A 19,646-nucleotide genomic window follows, 5' to 3' on the forward strand; every position below is an offset into this window, starting at 1 on the left:
TTGGAAAAAATAAATAGCAAACTATGAGGCAGCTGCAGTTCAAATTTGACCCGCTTCCAGCTGAATCGGTGGAAATTTGTCTTTTTCACGAGAGGTGTATCAAAACTTTTTGCACCCAACCATTTTGTCAATTGTGCATTAAATATGTCCTAGTATTTTAAAAAAATTGATTTGGTCCAATTTTGCAACAATTATTTGGGAGGTCCTTCACAAAAAAACCTCCTTTGGGGCACTCGAAAAATGAAAAATGGTTTTTTCGTCCAAAGAAAAATGAAAACTTCCTTAGGCAACATTGTTAGCCATTCCAATATGCACCCTTGTGCACAATATGAGATCATTTGAACAAACTATGCCATGAATGCGGCCATAAGATTGATCATTTGGCTTGAAAGCCATTGATCTCCACACGTGATAGCTCGTTTTTGAGAACACTTTTTTAAAATAATTGCCCTATTACAAGTTTGTTAGTTTTCCTAGGAACTTGGCCACATATAATGACACAATGCGAAGGTTTCCCAATTTTTGAATTTTTTTGAATTTTTTATGCCCGTTTCAAAATGCGGTCAAAACGGTGGGAATGACCGTTCTTAGCTAGTGGTTGAATGTTGGAATTTTTTTGGTGTTTCTATGATTAAATAGATACTTATGTACCTATAAATGATTTTTGGAAAAAATAAAGAGCAAACTACAAGGCAGCTACAGTTCAAATTTGACCCGCTTCCAACTGAATCAGCGGAAATTTGTCTTTTTCATGAGAGGTGGATTAAAACTTTTTACACCCAACCATTTGGTTAATTGTGCATTAAATATGTCCTAGTATTTTAGAAAAATGATTTGGTCCAATTTTGCAACAATTATTTGGTAGGTCCTTCACAAAAAACCTCCTTTTGGGCACTCGAAAAATGGAAAATGGTTTTTTCGTCCAAAGAAAATGAAAACTTCCTTAGGCAACATTGTTTGCCATTCCAATATGCACCCTTGTGCACAATATGAGATCATTTGAACAAACTATGCCATGGATATGGCCATAAGATTGATCATTTGGCTTGAAAGCCATTGATCTCCACACGTGATAGCTCGTTTCTGAGAACACTTTTTTAAAATAATTGCCATATTACAAGTTTGTTATTTTTCCTAAGAACTTGGCCACATATAATGACACAATGCGAAGGTTTCCCAATTTTTTGATTTTCTTTTATTTTTTTATGCCCGTTTCAAAATGCGGTCAAAACGGCGGGAATGACCGTTCTTAGCTAGTGGTTGAATCTTGGAATTTTTTTGGTGTTTCTATGATTAAATAGATACTTCTGTACCTAGAAATGATTTTTGGAAAAAATAAAGAGCAAACTACAAGGCAGCTACAGTTCAAATTTGACCCGCTTCCAACTGAATCGGCGGAAATTTGTCTTTTTCATGAGAGGTGGATCAAAACTTTTTACACCCAACCATTTGGTCAATTGTGAATTAAATATGGCCTAGTATTTTAGAAAAATTATTTGGTCCAATTTTGCAACAATTATTTGGGAGGTCCTTCACAAAAAAACCTCCTTTGGGGCAATCAAAAAATGGAAAATGGTTTTTTCGTCCAAAGAAAATGAAAACTTCCTTAGGCAACATTGTTTGCCATTCCAATATGCACCCTTGTGCACAATATGAGATCATTTAAACAAACTATGCCATGGATGTGGCCATAAGATTGATCATTTGGCTTGAAAGCCATTGATCTCCACACATGATAGCTCGTTTCTGAGAACACTTTTTTAAAATAATTGCCGTATTACAAGTTTGTTATTTTTCCTAGGAACTTGGCCACATATAATGACACAATGCGAAGGTTTCCTAATTTTTTGATTTTTTTTGAAAATTTTATGCCCATTTCAAAATGCGGTCAAAACGGCGGGAATGACCGTTCCTAGCTAGTGCTTGAATCTTGGAATTTTTTTGGTGTTTCTCTGATTAAATAGATACTTTTGTACCTAGAAATGATTTTTGGAAAAAATAAATAACAAACAATGAGGACGCTGCAGTTCAAATTTGACCCGTTTCCTACTAAATGAGCGGAAATTTGTCTTTTTCATGAGAGGTGGATCAAAAATTTTGACACCCAATCATTTGGTAAATTGTGCATTAAATATGTCCTAGTATTTTAGAAAATTGATTTGGTACAATTTTGCAACAAATATATGGTAGGTCCTTCAAAAAAAAGTCATTTTGGGCACTCGGAAAATGATTAAAAATAGCTAGAAAGATCAGAAATGCATAGAAATTGGTCCTTATCCATAAAATGTGGTCTAAATCTAGTGAAAATTTGTGTGGTGCCATTTTGAAAAATATTTTTGATAGCTACTTCACAAAATCCGTCTATTTTTAGTACTTAGACATTTTTTTAAATCACTGGTTTTTCGAACCAATCACGACTCTTCCCACGGATTGATGACATGGCGCCCATCCATCCATCCATCCATCTCTCCATCCCACATCCATCCATCCATCTATCTACAGAAAAAAAGAAAATAAAATGAAAAAGAGATACCCCCCACCCGCAGCCCAAACCCTAGGTCAGATCCCATCGAACCCCCCCCCATCGCACCCCTCCTCTCCTCGCAGCTGCCGCACTCCTCCTCCCTCAGATCCTCGCCGCTGCCACCTCCTCCCAGATCCCCCTCTCCCCAACCCAGACCTCCCTCTCTCTGCCATCCCAAACCCGCCGTCGGCCTCCCCCACCCCGGCCGCTGCCGACCTCTTCATCGCCCCCAGCGCTGGCCATCCTTCCTTCCACCATCCAGATCCCCCGTTTCCTCGCTGTCTCGCGTTGCCGCTACCACCTCCCTCCGGTGGAGCTCGTCGCTGTTCCCCACGCCCTCCTCCTCTCGCCCCTCCCCTTCCCACTCCCCACAGCGACGGCCGACGGCCTCACCGCGGCATAAAATCCCCCACCACCATGAAGCCAGCGAGGATGTTCCCATGACGGCCGCTGGTGTCCCTGCCGCTGCCACGGGCCCTCGCCGCCGAGGCGCCCGTCTCCGTACGGCGGCTGCACGTGGTGCGGTGCATGGCCAAGGAGCGACGGGTGCAAATGGTGGCAAAGCAGATCCAGCGGGAGCTGGCGGACATGCTGACCCGCGACCCCGTCATGCAGCGTGCCGTCCTCCTCGAGGCCGCCCTCGGCACCGACCGCTACCTCTCCTCCCCCACCACCATCACCGACGTCGAGCTCTCCAACGACCTCCAGGTCACACCCGGACTCTCCCTCGAAACGATGCGGCTGCGCTGCAATCTGGGATGCTGAGTTCCTTGTCTCTGCTCCGGTTTGTGTCTGCAGGTGTGCAAGGTGTATGTGTCTGTCTTCGGGGAAGAAGGTGGCCATGGCCGGGCTCAAGGACAAGACCAAGTACCTCCAGGTCACGCCCGAGCTCTCCAACGACCTCCAGGTCACGTCTGCTTACTTCCCATTTTGTTTATAGATCATTATGCTGGTTTCTGTCTTGTTTAATTGGTTAATTGTTCATGCTTGAAGTTAATTAGCTGGAGTAGTTGGTTAGTTACACACTGGTTGGTGCATGCTAGCTCAAGTGTATACATGCATGGATGTATGTGTTTTGTAGTTGAAGGAGTTCATTCTGTGCAGCCGGAGGCGTACAAGTTCAAGATCGGCGACCGGGTTTTTCGGAGGCCCGGAGACCCACCCCTGGACCAAGTTATCGAGATGCTACAGAAGCACAAGGATAAGTCTCAAGATGAAATCTAGCTAGCTGGCTACAGTATGCCTTATGCTCTCGTTGATTTATTTCTTTTGCACTCTTTTGCAGTTCTATATTGGTGAGTGAGCGATCTGCTAGCAGCTAGCTAACTGCCTCTAGATTGTAACCCTGTTATGGGATGTGTGGTTGCGCATGCGTTCTGCATTGTCAAATGTGTTCTCTGTTGTCACACATCGTATGCAATGTTGTTCATAGTTTTTATATTTGTTGTCATGCGATGCGGTCACTGAATTGCTCAAATTTGCTGGCCAAGTACTATGTAGTGTTGTTCTATGCTAGGCTCCAGGCTAGGTAACTTCTGTATCAAAATCATGGATTCTAATCTTTACTATTATCTGCCATGGATCAACAATGATGCATCACAGGTAGTAGTAGTAGAGTCGGACTTGGTGCTGCATTGCCCAGTTATTAGCTCCTCGATTTGTTCCTCACAGCATGGGGTCAGCACTTTACCTCAACTTGTCTGCATTTTCTCTCACACACTAGACTTGCTCATCCATAACACAATGGCAGTGCGTGAGTGAGTCCTGTAGGTATGCATGTTTTTGGGCTGGTTGTAGATGGCTTTGTATGTTATGGTAGTGTGCTTGCTCTCCCTGCTCTGCTTTCGCTTGTAGAAAAGAAGAGCAGAGCAGGGTAAGTAAAACACACTAGCAACTCTCTAATTAGAACACCAGATGTTGTGCAACTCCCTACTAGTAGATACCAACCACATGTATCTACAGATTTACTACTAAATCCAATTACAGTACTACCCGATGTTGTGTCATTCCTTCCATTCTATGATTGATAAAGGAAGTACTTCATTAGTAACAAGACATGCTAATTTGGTGCTGAAATTTATAAGCAAATAAATTGTGCAGAATTAAGTTTCACATTCAAATCGATGGTATGTCATGTGTGCACCATGGATAGAAATTTCAGAGCCGACAGAAAGAAATTCTACTCTTTACTACAGAACAGTATACAACATTACTTTGTTGGTTGCCTGCTAATTGTGTGCAAACTGCTTATCAATAGCTTATCAAGCACTGCCTAACTGGCTCGCATCGCTCTGCTATCGTAGTTGTGCCGTCAGTGCTCTTTCCTCTCTGTCTGTCTACGACAGCAGGATTCATGCACCAAACCAAGAACCTGAATCTTTTGTTAGGCTGTTAGTAAACTAGGTTGTACTCCTTCCAATTGCAAGTTGGATAGAACCTGCAATTAAGTGCACAGACATACATGGATTCTGGTTCAATTTGTATGTATGTCTGTATGTGCATGCTTACGACTTTGACTAAAACTAGTTAATTCATTGTTCTACCTTGAAGGTGACCAGTCCCTAGCTGCGTGCTTTGCTCGGTCCTGCTAATTTCAGTTCCTATGATTTTTAATCTCCGTTTTCTATTTTCCCCAGCTACCAAGACTCTAAGTTTGTGGTGATGACAGCTGACACGAAGCCGATCGAAATCTTCCCCCACCCCCTGTTGCTCCCTAATGATAACAAGGTAGAAATTATGTCCGTATGCTGCATCATATATAGTACTGCTAATTAGTTTGTATGCCGTTGCTTGCGTGATATGGTTAGACCGATGACTGTCAAGCTCATAATTCTATATGATGTGTCAAAGGTTAACAGAATATATGATATGACTTGTGTGCTGACGTCTAGTATCTTGCTTATCTGTAGTGTGTTTGTTGTACGCTTGCCTTTCTTTGGCCTGCTATTCTTATTTATCAAATGAAAGGACATTCTGTTTGGCAGTGGGCGGTTTTGCTCAAAAATAAGTAAATAAATTGTATGTGCATGCTGAAATGTTAGATGTCTGTTGGTTGCTGTATATGGGCAAGATGAATTGAATCTTGATGTGTACTTGTCAATTCTAGCTTATATTGGTGTCTTGCGATCCTAAAAAATTATTGAGTCCTGGTGTGTACTTGTCAATCCTGCTGTGTGTTCATATTGCGTCTCTGTTTTCTTGTATGAACGAGTTATCTCATTTTAACTAGCTAGAGAACAAAAAGCATGGTACTAGCTCAATTTTTGTTATCATTCTAAATAAGTTTCCTTTTCTTGAATGGTCTGTTCAGATTTTTCCCTGCTGATTCATGTAACAGGGTGACCGAGGAAGGCATGTTGTATGTTTTCTTGAAGGTCGTTTTGTTTGTTCCCAGCCCTAACTACAGTTGTCCAGCTAGTTCGGCATGTTGTTCATATCACTATTGTAGTCCAACGAGTTTGGCATGTTGTGAGTTTGTGATTGCTTGTAAAGCTTGTAAAGTATTGTATTACACTTGTAGTCATTACTGTGATTGCCACTGTATTACACTTGTAAGGATCTGGTTGCTCTTATTTCAAGTATTATGTGTGCTTTTTGTCTGCCCATTTAAATACTGGTTCGAATATGAAGAATATGAGCCTGATAGATGGGACCCACTTACCAGAACATGACAAATGGGACCCAGTTACCAGAACCTGACAACCGGGACCCATCTAACTAGTGGACCCTTCTTTTGGAAAAAAAGAAAAACTAAATTCGTTTAGACAAAAAGGCCACAACCCAACAATAAAAAAAGTTACAATGTTGGGCTTGGTCCATGAAGCCGATCAAAAATTGATAGAAAAATATATAAAAAGGCCGAATTGTTGGGCTAGGCCCATGTAGAAAATTGAATTGGACCGGGCTGAATCTTGTGCCACATCAGGTTGCCACGCTGGATGCCTACGTGGCCTGGGGAGGTTGCTAGTGACCAAAATGCCACAGTAGACGTATTTTGGTCATAAACGTTTATGACCATTCCAGAAGAAAGGTCGCTATAGTTAGTTTATGACGGCCAGCTTTTGACCTTATGTTTTTTGTCACAAAAAGGTCACAAATTGAAAACAGTGACCATTCAGTGACCAATAGTGCTGGTCACAAGTTGACATATTTCTTGTAGTGGTGCTGCGTCACCTTATTATTGGGCCAGGCCCATGTATTTTCGAAATACTTAAGTATAGGCTATTTTTAGAGTCCGTATTTGTGGGGAAACAAGAGTTAGGGTTGGTTTCGGACCCCTCCACCAAGGGCCACAAAATCCCCCCTCTCTCCTCCATATATACAGCCCTTAGGGCATCGTTCAGACTTTGGGTTTTGTTTAGATTAAAAGTTCGCCATAGCTGCAACTTCGCGTACTTCGTTTGTGTCCAACGACCAGACCAGGACGTCACAGAAGTATGCTTAGGGCTGTTTTGAAGAATAATAAGAAAATGTGGGAAGAATGCTTGCCTCATATTGAATTTTCTTATAGTCGATCATTGCATTCTACTACTAAGATGTGCCCTTTTGAAATTGTGTATGGTTTCCTACCTCGTGCACCTATTGATTTGTCGCCTCTTCCATCTTCGGAGAAGGTTAATTTTGATGCTAAAGAACGTGTTGAATTGATTTTAAAAATCCATGAGTTAACTAAGGAAAACATTGAGCGTATGAATGCTAAATATAAACTTGCTGGAGATAAGGGTAGAAAACATGTTGTGTTTGCACCTGGAGATCTTGTTTGGTTACATTTGCGCAAAGATAGATTTCCTAATTTGCGCAAATCAAAGCTAATGCCATGTGCTGATGGTCCTTTTAAGGTGTTAGAGAAAATAAATGATAATGCATATAAACTTGAGCTACCTGCAGATTTTGGGGTTAGTCCCACTTTTAACATTGCATATTTGAAGCCTTATTTGGGTGAGGAAGATGAGCTTTTGTCGAGGACGACTTCATTTCAAGAAGGGGAGGATGATGAGGACATCAATACCATTGTTACACCCACAGCCCCTGCTGCAATACATATTGGACCAATTACTAGAGCTCGCGCACGCCAATTGAATTATCAGGTACTTCCGTTTCTTGGTAATGATTCTAATGCTCATGAGAATATGATGCTGCCTAAATTGGATACATTTGTTTTGCTTACAAATGAAGGGCCTAGCTTGGACAAGAAAGATGAACCTTGGAGCAAATTCAAGCATGGAGATGATGGCATGCGCAAGGGGATCAAGAACGGAGTTACAAGTGATGATTTCAGGACTTTGAAGCCACCATAAGGAGTGCATGAAGCCTTGGACAAAATATACAAGATCTCACTTCATAAATTTCGTCCAGAGTCTATTCTAGGTGCTACGTCACCTTATTATTGGGCCAAGCCCATGTATTTTCAAAATACTTAAGTATAGGCTGTTTTTAGAGTCCGTATGTGTGGGGAAACAAGAGTTAGGGTTGGTTTCAGACCCCTCCTCCAAGGGCCACGAAATTCCCCATCTCTCCTCCATATATACAGCCCTTAGGGCATGGTTTAGACTTTGGGTTTTGTTTAGATTAAAGTTCGCCATAGCTGCAACTTCGCGTACTTCATTTGTGTTCAACGACCAGACAAAGGCGTCACAGAACCCCACCTTGATCAATAAAGCTTTCATCTTATATTCGCAATATCCAGATTGTAATCTCAGTTTCTTGCTTGTTCTTCATTTGCCTGCAGGAAATAGACCTTCGTGGTCAGGTTGATCGTGCTCTGGCTTGGTCAATAACCTCTCGGAGTTGGTTTAGCGATTGCTAAGGCGCGACGTCCTCGCACATTCATAGTCGGATCGTCAAAGTCGACTTCCTCCAAAACGATAGCCACCATCTCATCGAAAGACGGGACACCTTTGACTCTATCATATGCTAGGTTTTCAAGACCAGTAAAAACTTTCTTATGAGTGTGTTGAATACTAAGAGAAGTTTGATGCTTGATGATTGTTTTGAGATATGGAGGTAATAATATCAAAGTCGTGCTAGTTGAGTAGTTGTGAATTTGTGAAATGCTTGTGTTGAAGTTTGCAAGTCCCGTAGCATGCACGTATGGTAAACATTATGTAACAAATTTGAAACATGAGGTGTTATTTGATTGTCTTCCTTATGAGTGGCGGTCGGGGATGAGCGATGGTCTTTTCCTACCAATCTATCCCCCTAGGAGCATGCACGTAATGCTTGGTTTTTGATGACTTGTACATTTTTGCAATAAGTATGTGAGTTCTTTATGAGTAATGTTGAGTCCATGGATTATACGCACTCTCACCCTTCCATCATTGCTAGCCTCTTCGGTACCGTGCATTGCCCTTTCTCACAATGAGAGTTGGTGCAAACTTCGCCGGTGCATCCAAACCCCGTGATATGATACGCTCTTTCACACATAAACCTCCTTATATCTTCCTCAAAACAGCCACCATACCTACCTATTATGGCATTTCCATAGCCATTTCGAGATATATTGCCATGCAACTTTCCACCGTTCTGTTTGTTATGACACGCATCATCATTGTCATATTGCTTTGCATGATCATGTAGTTGACATCGTATTTGTGGCAAAGCCACCGTTCATACTTTTTCATACATGTCGCTCTTGATTCATCGTAATCCCGGTACACCGCCGGAGGCATTCATATAGAGTCATATATTGTTCTAGTATCGCGTTGTAATCTTTGAGTTGTAAATAAATAGAAGTGTGATGATCATCATTAATAGAGCATTGTCCCCCAAAAAAGGCCAATAAAAAGAAAGAAAGGCCAAATAAAAAAAGAAAGGCAAAAAAGAGAGAAAAAAGGGGCAATGCTACTATCCTTTTACCACACTTGTGCTTCAAAGTAACACCATGATCTTTATGATAGAGAGTCTCTTGTTTTTTCACTTTCATATACTAGTGGGAATTTTCATTATAGAACTTGGCTTATATATTCCAACAATGGACCTCCTCAAGTGCCCTAGGTCTGCGTGAGCAAGCAAGTTGGATGCACACCCACTTAGTTTCTTTTGTTGAGCTTTCATACATTTATAGCTCTAGTGCATCTGTTGCATGGCAATCCCTACTCCTTGCATTAACATCAATCGATGGGCATCTCCATAGCCCATTGATTAGCCTCGTTGATGTGAGACTTTCTCCTTTTCTGTCTTCTCCACATAACCCCCATCATCATATTCTATTCCACCCATAGTGCTATGACCATGGCTCGCGCTCATATATTGCGTGAAAGTTTATAGGTTTGAGATTACTAAAGTATGAAACAATTGCTTGGCTTGTCATCGGTGTTGTGCATGATGAGAGCATTCTTGAGTGATGAAAATGGAGCATGACTAAACTATATGATTTTGTAGGGATGAACTTTCTTTGGCGATGTTATTTTGAGAGGACATAATTGCTTAGTTAGTATGCTTGAAATATTATTATTATTATGTCAATATGAACTTTTACCTTGAATCTTTCACATCTGAATATTCATACCACAATTAAGAAGAATTATATTGAAATTATGCCAAGTAGCATTCCACATCAAAAATTCTGTTTTTATCATTTACCTACTCGAGGACGAGCAGGAATTAAGCTTGGGGATGCTTGATACGTCTCCAATGTACCTATAATTTTTTATTGCTCCATGCTATATTATCTATCTGTTTTGGATGTTTATGGGCTTTATTATACACCTTTATATCATTTTCGGGACTAACCTATTAACGCAGAGCCCGATGCTAGTTTCTGTTTTTTCCTTATTTTAGAGTATCGCAGAAAAGGAAAATCAAACGGAGTCCAATTGACCTGAAACTTCATGGAACTTATTTTTGGAAGCAAAGCAACCCGGGACACTTGGAGTCCACGTAAGGGAGTCAACGAGGAATCCATGAGGCAGGGGGCGCGCCCTCCACCCTCGTGGGCCCCTCGTGGCCCCTTGATGTACTTCTTGCGCCTATATATCTCCGTATACCCTAAAACGATCGGGAAGCACAATAGATCGGGAGTTCCGCCGCCAGAAGCCTCCGTAGCCACCAAAATCCAATCTAGACCCGTTCCGGCACCCTGCCGGAGGGGGCAATCCATCTCCGGTGGCCATCTTCATCATCCCGGTGCTCTCCATGACGAGGAGGGAGTAGTTCTCCCTCGGAGCTGAGGGTATGTACCAGTAGCTATGCGTTTGATCTCTCTCTCTCTCTCTCTTGTGTTATTGAGGTGATACGATCTTGATGTATCGCGAGCTTTGCTATTATAGTTGGATCTTATGATGTTTTCTTTCCCCTCTACTCTCTTGTAATGGATTGAGTTTCCCCTTTGAAGTTATCTTATCGGATTGAGTCTTTAAGGATTTGAGAACACTTGATGTATGTCTTGCCGTGCATATCTGTGGTGACAATGGGATACCACGTGATTCACTTGATGTATGTTTTGGTGACCAACTTGCTGGTTCTACCCATGAACCTATGCATAGGGGTTGGCACACATTTTTGTCGGGATTCTCCGGTAGAAATTTTGGGGCACTCTTTAAGGTTCTATGTGTTGGTTGAATAGATGAATCTGAGATTGTGTGATGCATATCGTATAATCATACCCACGGATACTTGAGGTGACATTGGAGTATCTAGGTGACATTAGGGTTTTGGTTGATTTGTGTCTTAAGGTGTTATCTAGTACGGACTCTAGGGCTATTTGTGACACTTATAGGAATAGCCCAACGGATTGATTGGAAAGAATAACTTTGAGGTGGTTTCGTACCCTACCATAATCTCTTCGTTTGTTCTCCGCTATTAGTGACTTTGGAGTGTGATGTAGGGTAGAACCCTAATCGCCCGATCTTTCATGGAAGGAGCGGATCCCATGTAGAACACAAGGAACACGAGGTGGAAAATGAGGGAAATCACGAGGGGAAACATAAGAGAATCACTCAACCAACAAGAAATAGTCACACATGTGCTAGATCCTCGAGTACAAAGGGGAATATACACGATCCAAAGTCAACAACGGACGATACAAGAGGTAACGGTCTTCTCCGTGAGGATGTCTTGAGGGGGCCGCCCAAGAGGGGGTCTTGGTAATCTTCTCCGCAAGGTGGTCTTGAATCCAAGGTGGATCTTCTCCGAAGAGGGGCCGCGGTCTCTCTCAAGGAGTGGATCCGATATGGATGAGCAATGCTCTATCTCTAAAATGAGCTAAACCAATGCTAACCCTAAAATGTAGGTGGAGGGGGAGTATATATAGTCTAAGGGGCGAAGGGGTACATGGGCCTCGGCCCAGATGCACTGCACACAGACAGGGAAGGCCGGATGTCCGGGCTAGAGGGGCCGGATGTCCGGGCTGGCGGGGTTGGTCTTATTGCTCTCGGGTTCGACGGTGTCCGGGTTTTCGGGACCTGGGCCGGATGTCCGGCGGCTCGTGAAGGGTCGGATGTCCGGCTGCTGTAGCAGCAGACTCTTCTCCCTTCTCCTTCCTTCGCTCCCGCGCACGCTTGGCCTTGGTCCTTGGGCTCTCCTTGGACTCCTCGGGTGTACCTGAGTATGCACAAGGTCCGTGCTTGAAGTAGCATCCATGTCTTACATGCGGAAAGGGAAGATTCGGAAAGGAGCGAGTTCACCTTAGGTCCAAAGGCATATGCTTGAGTGTACACGGGGATGATCGTAGGATGCTCCGCATCATCTCCCCTCCATTGGGAAAGATCCGACCTCAGATCGAAGACCTCATCACCATGGAAACGGTTGTCGTGGACGGACTTGTAGTTGGATGAAGAGGAAGACATGGCGCAATCCAAGTACACGAAGGTGTCGCCAGAGTGGTATACATGCAAAAAGAGCAAACACAAACGACACTTGGAAATACAATGGTTAGCGCACACAAAGTCTCCATCAAATAAGAAAGAGTCTGTGCGACAAGATTGATCATGACAAGGTGCATGAAGCTTATCCAAAAGATATGGAATGGTATGCAAAGCATTCATTGTGCACACAAATGTATTGTGAATGTGATCAATGCAACCACGGTGCAAAATGATGTCATAGAGAGGCGGTGTATCAATAGCATGAATAAGGCAATGGATGCTCAAGATGAGTATGTGATCATGCAATTGATGGTAGGCAATAAGATCATGATGTATGAATATGCCATCAAGGTAGATCACAACAAATTTGCTAAGGAAATGCACAAGCTCATATATCATGGATGACATGGGGATACAAGATGCAACAAGGTAATCATAATATGAGTCAATCCATGCATAAGATGCAAATTTGTCATGTGTGAGAGATGTCCAATGAGCATGACATGTGTGAGCACAACCAACAAATATGGAGGTGTTGGTGTACCAAAGCTCGATGTCGTGGCATGAGTGGAGGTTCGAAGGTGCTTCCAATAAGTCCGAGCGCTCCTCAACTTGAAGGTCCATGGGTTCCATCTCCAATGTCGGTCCTCCATCCAATAGATGTAACATGTAGACAAGAAGAAGGAAACAACAATGAAAGAGTGACCCATCCAATATGCATATTTGAGGATGGCTCAAAGGGAAGGAGTTCACCTTTAGGAGATTCTCGCAAATGTTGGTGTTGCACATCGTGTATGCCTTCACATGACCAAATTGTGTCATGACGGTATCACCTTGTGAATCCTTCAACATGAAAGAACATGAAAAACACTCGGATAAACAAATGAGGTTAGCGGAAAACCTATCATTCGTGTGGTAAAATACCCAACAAGTGTATGCATCATGCTCATCATAAGAAAGTACAAGGGGGAATTTCATGGTATGGAGGCATATGATGATGCGAGAACAACCAAATACAATAGGCTCAATCAAACAAGCATGCATCACAAGTAAGGTGTCCATGTCTCCAAGATCAATAAGCATAATTGGAGGCAAGCGATAATGAACAAGATGTATCAAGTGAGAGGCACGAGCATATATGTCATCAACCCAAGAAAGCGAGTAAGAGTTGAACATGGGTGATGCGACAAAGCAAGCAATCATGGTGATCAATTCAAGCAAGCTAGTAGTGCGAAGATGCAACATACTAGAAGGAATCATGGCAAGCATGCCATGGGTGCAAATAGTTTACATGAATAACTCACATGACATAGCACAAGCATGAAAGGAGGATATGATCAAAATAGCATCAATAGCATGAGGCACATGATAAACATGGCAATAGCAACAAGGATCTCCACCAAGCATGCAAATACACATAGGAGTAGCACAATTGTGAATCATGGGTAGATGCATGCAAGGGTCACAATTGCATGGCAAAGGCATAGAAGTAAGCATAGCATGCAAAGTGAACACGGTAAAATGAGCATGAAGCGACAAGCGGTATATAGCCCATAGCCGTGTGAGAACCAAGTGAGAGAGATGCGCGTAGTCGTTGCGCGAAGAGAGCGGTGGGAAGGATAGTTCACGGGATCTCAAGTCATCTTTGCTCTCAAGAGCTCGTTTCGTCAACTCTTGGGATTGAGAGGTTGACGAGTATACGTGAGTACCTACACAAAACAAAGACAAAGGGAAAATTGTGTGTGCATAGTAGATGTACACATCATCCATCATGATGCGCACGTGCAAGTGTTGGTTAGCACAAAATAGCGAATGCTCAAATAAATGAGATGCATGATATAGAAACATGTCATCCATCATTGATGAGGACATCAATACCATTGTTACACCCACAGCCCCTACTGCTACATATACGGGACCAATTACTAGAGCTCGCGCACGCCAATTAAATTATCAGGTACTTTCGTTTCTTGGTAATGATTCTAATGTTCATGAGAATATGATGCTGCCTAAATTGGATACATTTGTTTTGCTTTCAAATGAAGGGCCTAGCTTGGAGAAGGATGAACATTGGAGCAAGAACAAGCATGGAGATGATGCCATGCGCAAGGGGAACAAGAACGGAGTTACAAGTGATGATTTCAGGACTTTGAAGCCACCATAATGGGTGCATGAAGCCTTGGACGAAATATACAAGATGCCACTTCATAAATTTCGTCCCGAGGCTATTATAGGTGCTGCGTCACCTTTTTATTGGGCCAGGCCCATGTAATTTCGAAATACATAAGTATAGGCTATTTTTAGAGTCCGTATGTGTGGGGAAACAAGAGATAGGGTTGATTTCGGACCCCTCCACCAAGGGCCACGAAATTCCCCTCTCTTCCTCCATATATACAGCCCTTAGGGCACCGTTTAGATTTTGGGTTTTGTTTAGATTAAAAGTTCGCCATAGCTGCAACTTCGCGTACTTCGTTTGTGTTCAACGACCAGACAAAGGCGTCACAGAACCCCACCTTGATCAATAAAGCTTTCATCTTATATTCGCAATATCCAGATTGCAATCTCAGTTTCTTGCTTGTTCTTCGTTTGCTCGCAGGAAACAGACCCTCGTGGTCAGGTTGATCGTGCTCCGGCGTGGTCAATAACCTCTCGGAGTTGGTTTAGCGATTGCTAAGGCGCGACGTCCTCGCACGTTCGTAGTCAGATCGTCAAAGTCAACTGCCACCAAAGTGATATCCATCATCTCATCGAAAGACGGGACACCTTGGCCTCTATCAAGTGGTATCAGATTTCCAGGTTGCTCGGTGAGATTTTACAGTTTTTCGTAGTTTAGATCGAGTCTGTTCTTCATACCTACAGTCCACGAAAAAGCCACACAAAAAAAAATTTAGGGTTAGTTCATCATATCCGAACCAATCTGAGCCTTTGCATAATCTTTTTAGGGTTTTGCTTTGTTGAATTTGCGGTTGCATCGTCGTGTCTAGTTGCTGGTCTTAGAGTCTAGTCTTTTAGAGTTTCGAGTTCTGGTCATAAGTTGTCACGCCGCCGCCGCACCATCATTATCGCCCCTGCCATCTACCACCACCGCTTATCCGCCACCGCTTCGAATCCGTATCCATATACCACCACCGCTGTCATATACTCCCACCGCTGCCATCTACCACCATATATCCACCACCAATCCGAGTTCTTGTCATATTAGGTTTGTGTTCGAGATCCATCTAGTTTCCGATTCGTGTTTCCTTGCCGGAGTAGGTTTCGGAAAAAAAAAATTGGGCGAAAAAATTTCGTGCCCATCCTGTCAGTTTGAGCTAGGAAGAGTTTTGAGACACTCGCCATTATAGTGATTTTTCGCAAAAAAAAAGCAGCAAAAAAAAGAGCGAAAAAAAAATTTCCAGAGTGTGCTTTTCCCTTGTTTACGTGCCGCGCCATGATTTTGTTGGTGTTCTAGGCTCGCGTCTCTAGCACAGTCTAGCCTAGGACCAGCACAGTATCGTCATTGAGCGTTTATTCAACTTTGCATCTCTGAATTGATTATTGCTGACCGTTTTTGCTACCATATTATAAGCCTTCCCAGCTCCACATACATCTACGTCGTGCGTTTGACTCTCCCTGGTAATCGCTCTATCCAAGCTTTGAGAATTTTTGACTACAACGGTTGCCGATCACCGCCTGCTACTGGGTAAGAACTGGTAAGAATTTGAGATTTGCTTGACAGATTTGTGACACCCACCACCACCTCTTGTTAGTAGTCTGTAGGATCATATTCTTGTGTATTTCTATTGCTGCTAACCATGCCAGGATCACAAGCCGACGAGATTGACTGGGAGAATTTATCGAACAAGGAGCTTCATGATAAGTTTCAGCAAATGATGACTGAACAGGTGCAAGATGTGCTGAACAATTTTGAAGAGGCCATGGAGAAGATCACTGGCCTTGAGAAGACGTTCGAAACAAAGCTCGATAACAAGTTTAATGAATTGCTCGCGCGTCTTCCACCACCACCACCCGCTGCACCTAACGCACCTCTCCAACAACAACAACAACGACTACCTCCACATCGCGAAACAGACCTTCGCCGAGCGAGTCGTGTTCCTCTTGCGTTTGGCCAAACTGTTGGTGCTGCTGTTGATACTTCTGTGGCTCCTGCTGCTGATGCGGAGGAGGATGATTATGTGGGAGATTATGAGGATGAGGTTGATCAAAATCAGCACTACGTGCAGCCACCTGCACCACCACCAGCAGGTCGACCTCAGGTATATATTCGTAATGGTAGGCCTGCACCACCACCACCTCAGGTACGAGATGATGTCCATATTCCTAAACTGAAATTGAATATTCCACCATTTGAGGGTATATATGTTCCTGATATATATCTTACTTGGGAGTTAGAAACTGAACAACGATTTACATGTTTACAATATCCTGAGGACAGACAAGTTGCTGCTGCTGTTTGTGCTTTCACTAGTTTTGCATGTGTATGGTGGTCTGAACATTGTAGATTATATCCTATTGCAACTACTTGGGCTGCTTTGAAAACTGCTATGCGTACTCGTTGGGTTCCACCATATTATCAACGTGAATTGCTTCAAAAATTACAGCGTTTAAGACAAGGGAAAAATTCTGTAGAAGAGTATTATCAGGAATTTCAAACTGGCATGATTAGATGTGGTATTGTTGAGGAGAATGAAGCTATGCTTGCACGTTTTCTGGGTGGATTAAATAGAGAGATTCAGACCATTCTAGACTATAAGGAGTATACTAATATCACTCGTTTATTCCATCTTGCTTGTAAAGCTGAACGTGAAGTGCAGGATCGACAAGCATTGGGGCGAACTAACTTTTCTGCAGGCCGACCTTCATCATGGACACCACGTGCATCTTCTACTTCAACTGCACCAGCACCTCAATTAGGTGCCTCCTCCAGCCGTGATACAAGAAAACAGGCACAACCACCATTATCTGCCAAGAGCGCACCTGTCGGGCCTGCACAGAGTTCTTCTTCTTCCAGGGCATCAACAGGGCACACAAGTGATATTATTTGTCGTCGTTGTAAGGGAGGAGGTCATTATGCGAGAGAATGCAAATCTCCGCGTGTGATGATTGCTACCGCGGATGGTGGATATGAGTCCGCTAGTGACTATGATGAGGAGACATTGGCTCTTATTACACGTGAAGAACATGGTGGAGATGATTCTGATCATGAGACGCAATACATGGCTCCTGAAGACGCTGACGGGTATGAATGTTTAGTTGCTCAACGTGTTTTGAGTGTGCAGGTCACACAAGCTGAGCAAAATCAGAGGCACAATTTGTTCCATACCAAGGGAGTTGTGAAGGAACGTTCTGTGCGCGTCATAATAGACGGAGGGAGCTGCAACAACTTGGCTAGCATGGAGATGGTGGAGAAGCTTTCTCTCACCACAAGACCACATCCACATCCTTACTACATCCAATGGTTCAACAACAGCGGCAAGGTTAAGGTAACACGTACTGTTCGTGTGCATTTTAGTATCTCTACATATGCTGATTATGTTGATTGTGATGTGGTACCTATGCAAGCATGTTCCTTATTACTTGGTAGACCATGGCAATTTGATAAAAATTCTGTACACCATGGTAGAAACAATCACTATACTCTTGTTCATAAGGATAAAAATATTACTTTGCTTCCTATGACTCCTGATTCCATTTTGAAAGATGATATTAATAGAGCTAATAAAGCAAAACAGGAGACGAATAAGAGTGAAAATCAGATTGTGGCAAAAGAATTTGAGCAGCAAATGAAGCCTAATAATAAACCATCTAGTGTTGCTTCTGAAATTAAATTGAAAAGTGCATGTTTATTTGCCACCAAATCTGATATTGATGAGCTAGATTTCAGCAAATCTGTTTGCTATGCTTTTGTGTGCAAAGAGGCATTATTTTCATTCGAGGACGTGCCTTCCTCTTTGCCTCCTGCTGTCACTAACATTTTGCAGGAGTTCGCTGACGTCTTTCCACAAGACGTGCCACCGGGATTACCGCGTATTCGAGGGATTGAGCATCAGATTGACTTAATTCCCGGTGCTTCACTGCCAAACCGTGCACCATACCGTACCAATCCAGAGGAGACGAAGGAGATTATGCGTCAAGTACAAGAGCTTCTCGACAAAGGTTATATACGCGAATCCCTTAGTCCTTGTGTTGTTCCTATTATTCTAGTGCCGAAAAAGGATGGTACATCACGTATGTGTGTTGATTGTAGAGGCATTAATAATATTACTATTCGTTATCGTCATCCTATTCCTAGGCTAGATGATATGCTTGATGAATTGAGTGGCTCTACAATATTCTCCAAAGTTGATTTGCGTAGTGGCTACCATCAAATTCGTATGAAATTGGGAGATGAATGGAAAACAACATTTAAAACTAAGTTTGGATTATATGAGTGGTTAGTCATGCCTTTTGGATTAACTAATGCACCTAGTACTTTCATGAGATTAATGAACGAAGTTTTACGTGCTTTCATTGGACGATTTGTGGTAGTTTACTTTGATGACATATTGATTTATAGCAGATCTTTGGAGGAACATTTGGAACATTTACGTGCTGTTTTTATTGCTCTACGTGATGCACGTTTGTTTGGTAACCTTGGGAAGTGCACCTTTTGCACCGACCGAGTATCTTTTCTTGGCTATGTTGTTACTCCACAGGGAATTGAAGTTGATAAAGCCAAGATTGAAGCTATTGAGAGTTGGCCGCAGCCCAAAACGGTCACACAAGTGAGGAGTTTTCTTGGCCTCGCTGGATTCTATAGGCGTTTTGTGAGAGATTTCAGCACCATTGCTGCACCTCTCAACGAGCTTACAAAGAAGGATGTGCCTTTTGTTTGGGGTACCGCACAGGAAGAAGCCTTCACGGTATTGAAAGATAAGTTGACACATGCTCCTTTACTCCAACTTCCTGATTTTAATAAGACTTTTGAGCTTGAATGTGATGCTAGTGGAATTGGATTAGGAGGTGTGTTATTACAAGATGGCAAACCTGTTGCATACTTTTCTGAAAAATTGAGTGGGCCTAGTCTGAATTATTCTACTTATGATAAAGAATTATATGCTCTTGTTCGGACTTTAGAAACATGGCAACATTATTTATGGCCCAAAGAATTTGTTATACATTCTGATCATGAATCTTTGAAACATATTAAAAGTCAAGCTAAACTGAATCGTAGACATGCTAAATGGGTTGAATTCATTGAGACTTTCCCTTATGTCATTAAACACAAGAAGGGAAAAGAAAATGTTATTGCTGATGCATTGTCTCGTCGCTATACTATG

The 19,646-nt window shown here is 42.6% G+C and overlaps 1 pseudogene; it reads left to right on the forward strand.

Moving 5' to 3' along the window:
- The first annotated feature begins 2,956 nt into the window (after positions 1-2,956).
- LOC123101286 (probable ribosome-binding factor A, chloroplastic) lies at positions 2,957-3,827 on the forward strand (annotated as a pseudogene).
- The last annotated feature ends 15,819 nt before the right edge of the window (positions 3,828-19,646 follow it).

The sequence above is a fragment of the Triticum aestivum genome, chromosome 5A (genome assembly GCF_018294505.1).
Source record: "Triticum aestivum cultivar Chinese Spring chromosome 5A, IWGSC CS RefSeq v2.1, whole genome shotgun sequence".
Classification (NCBI taxonomy): Eukaryota; Viridiplantae; Streptophyta; class Magnoliopsida; order Poales; family Poaceae; genus Triticum; species Triticum aestivum.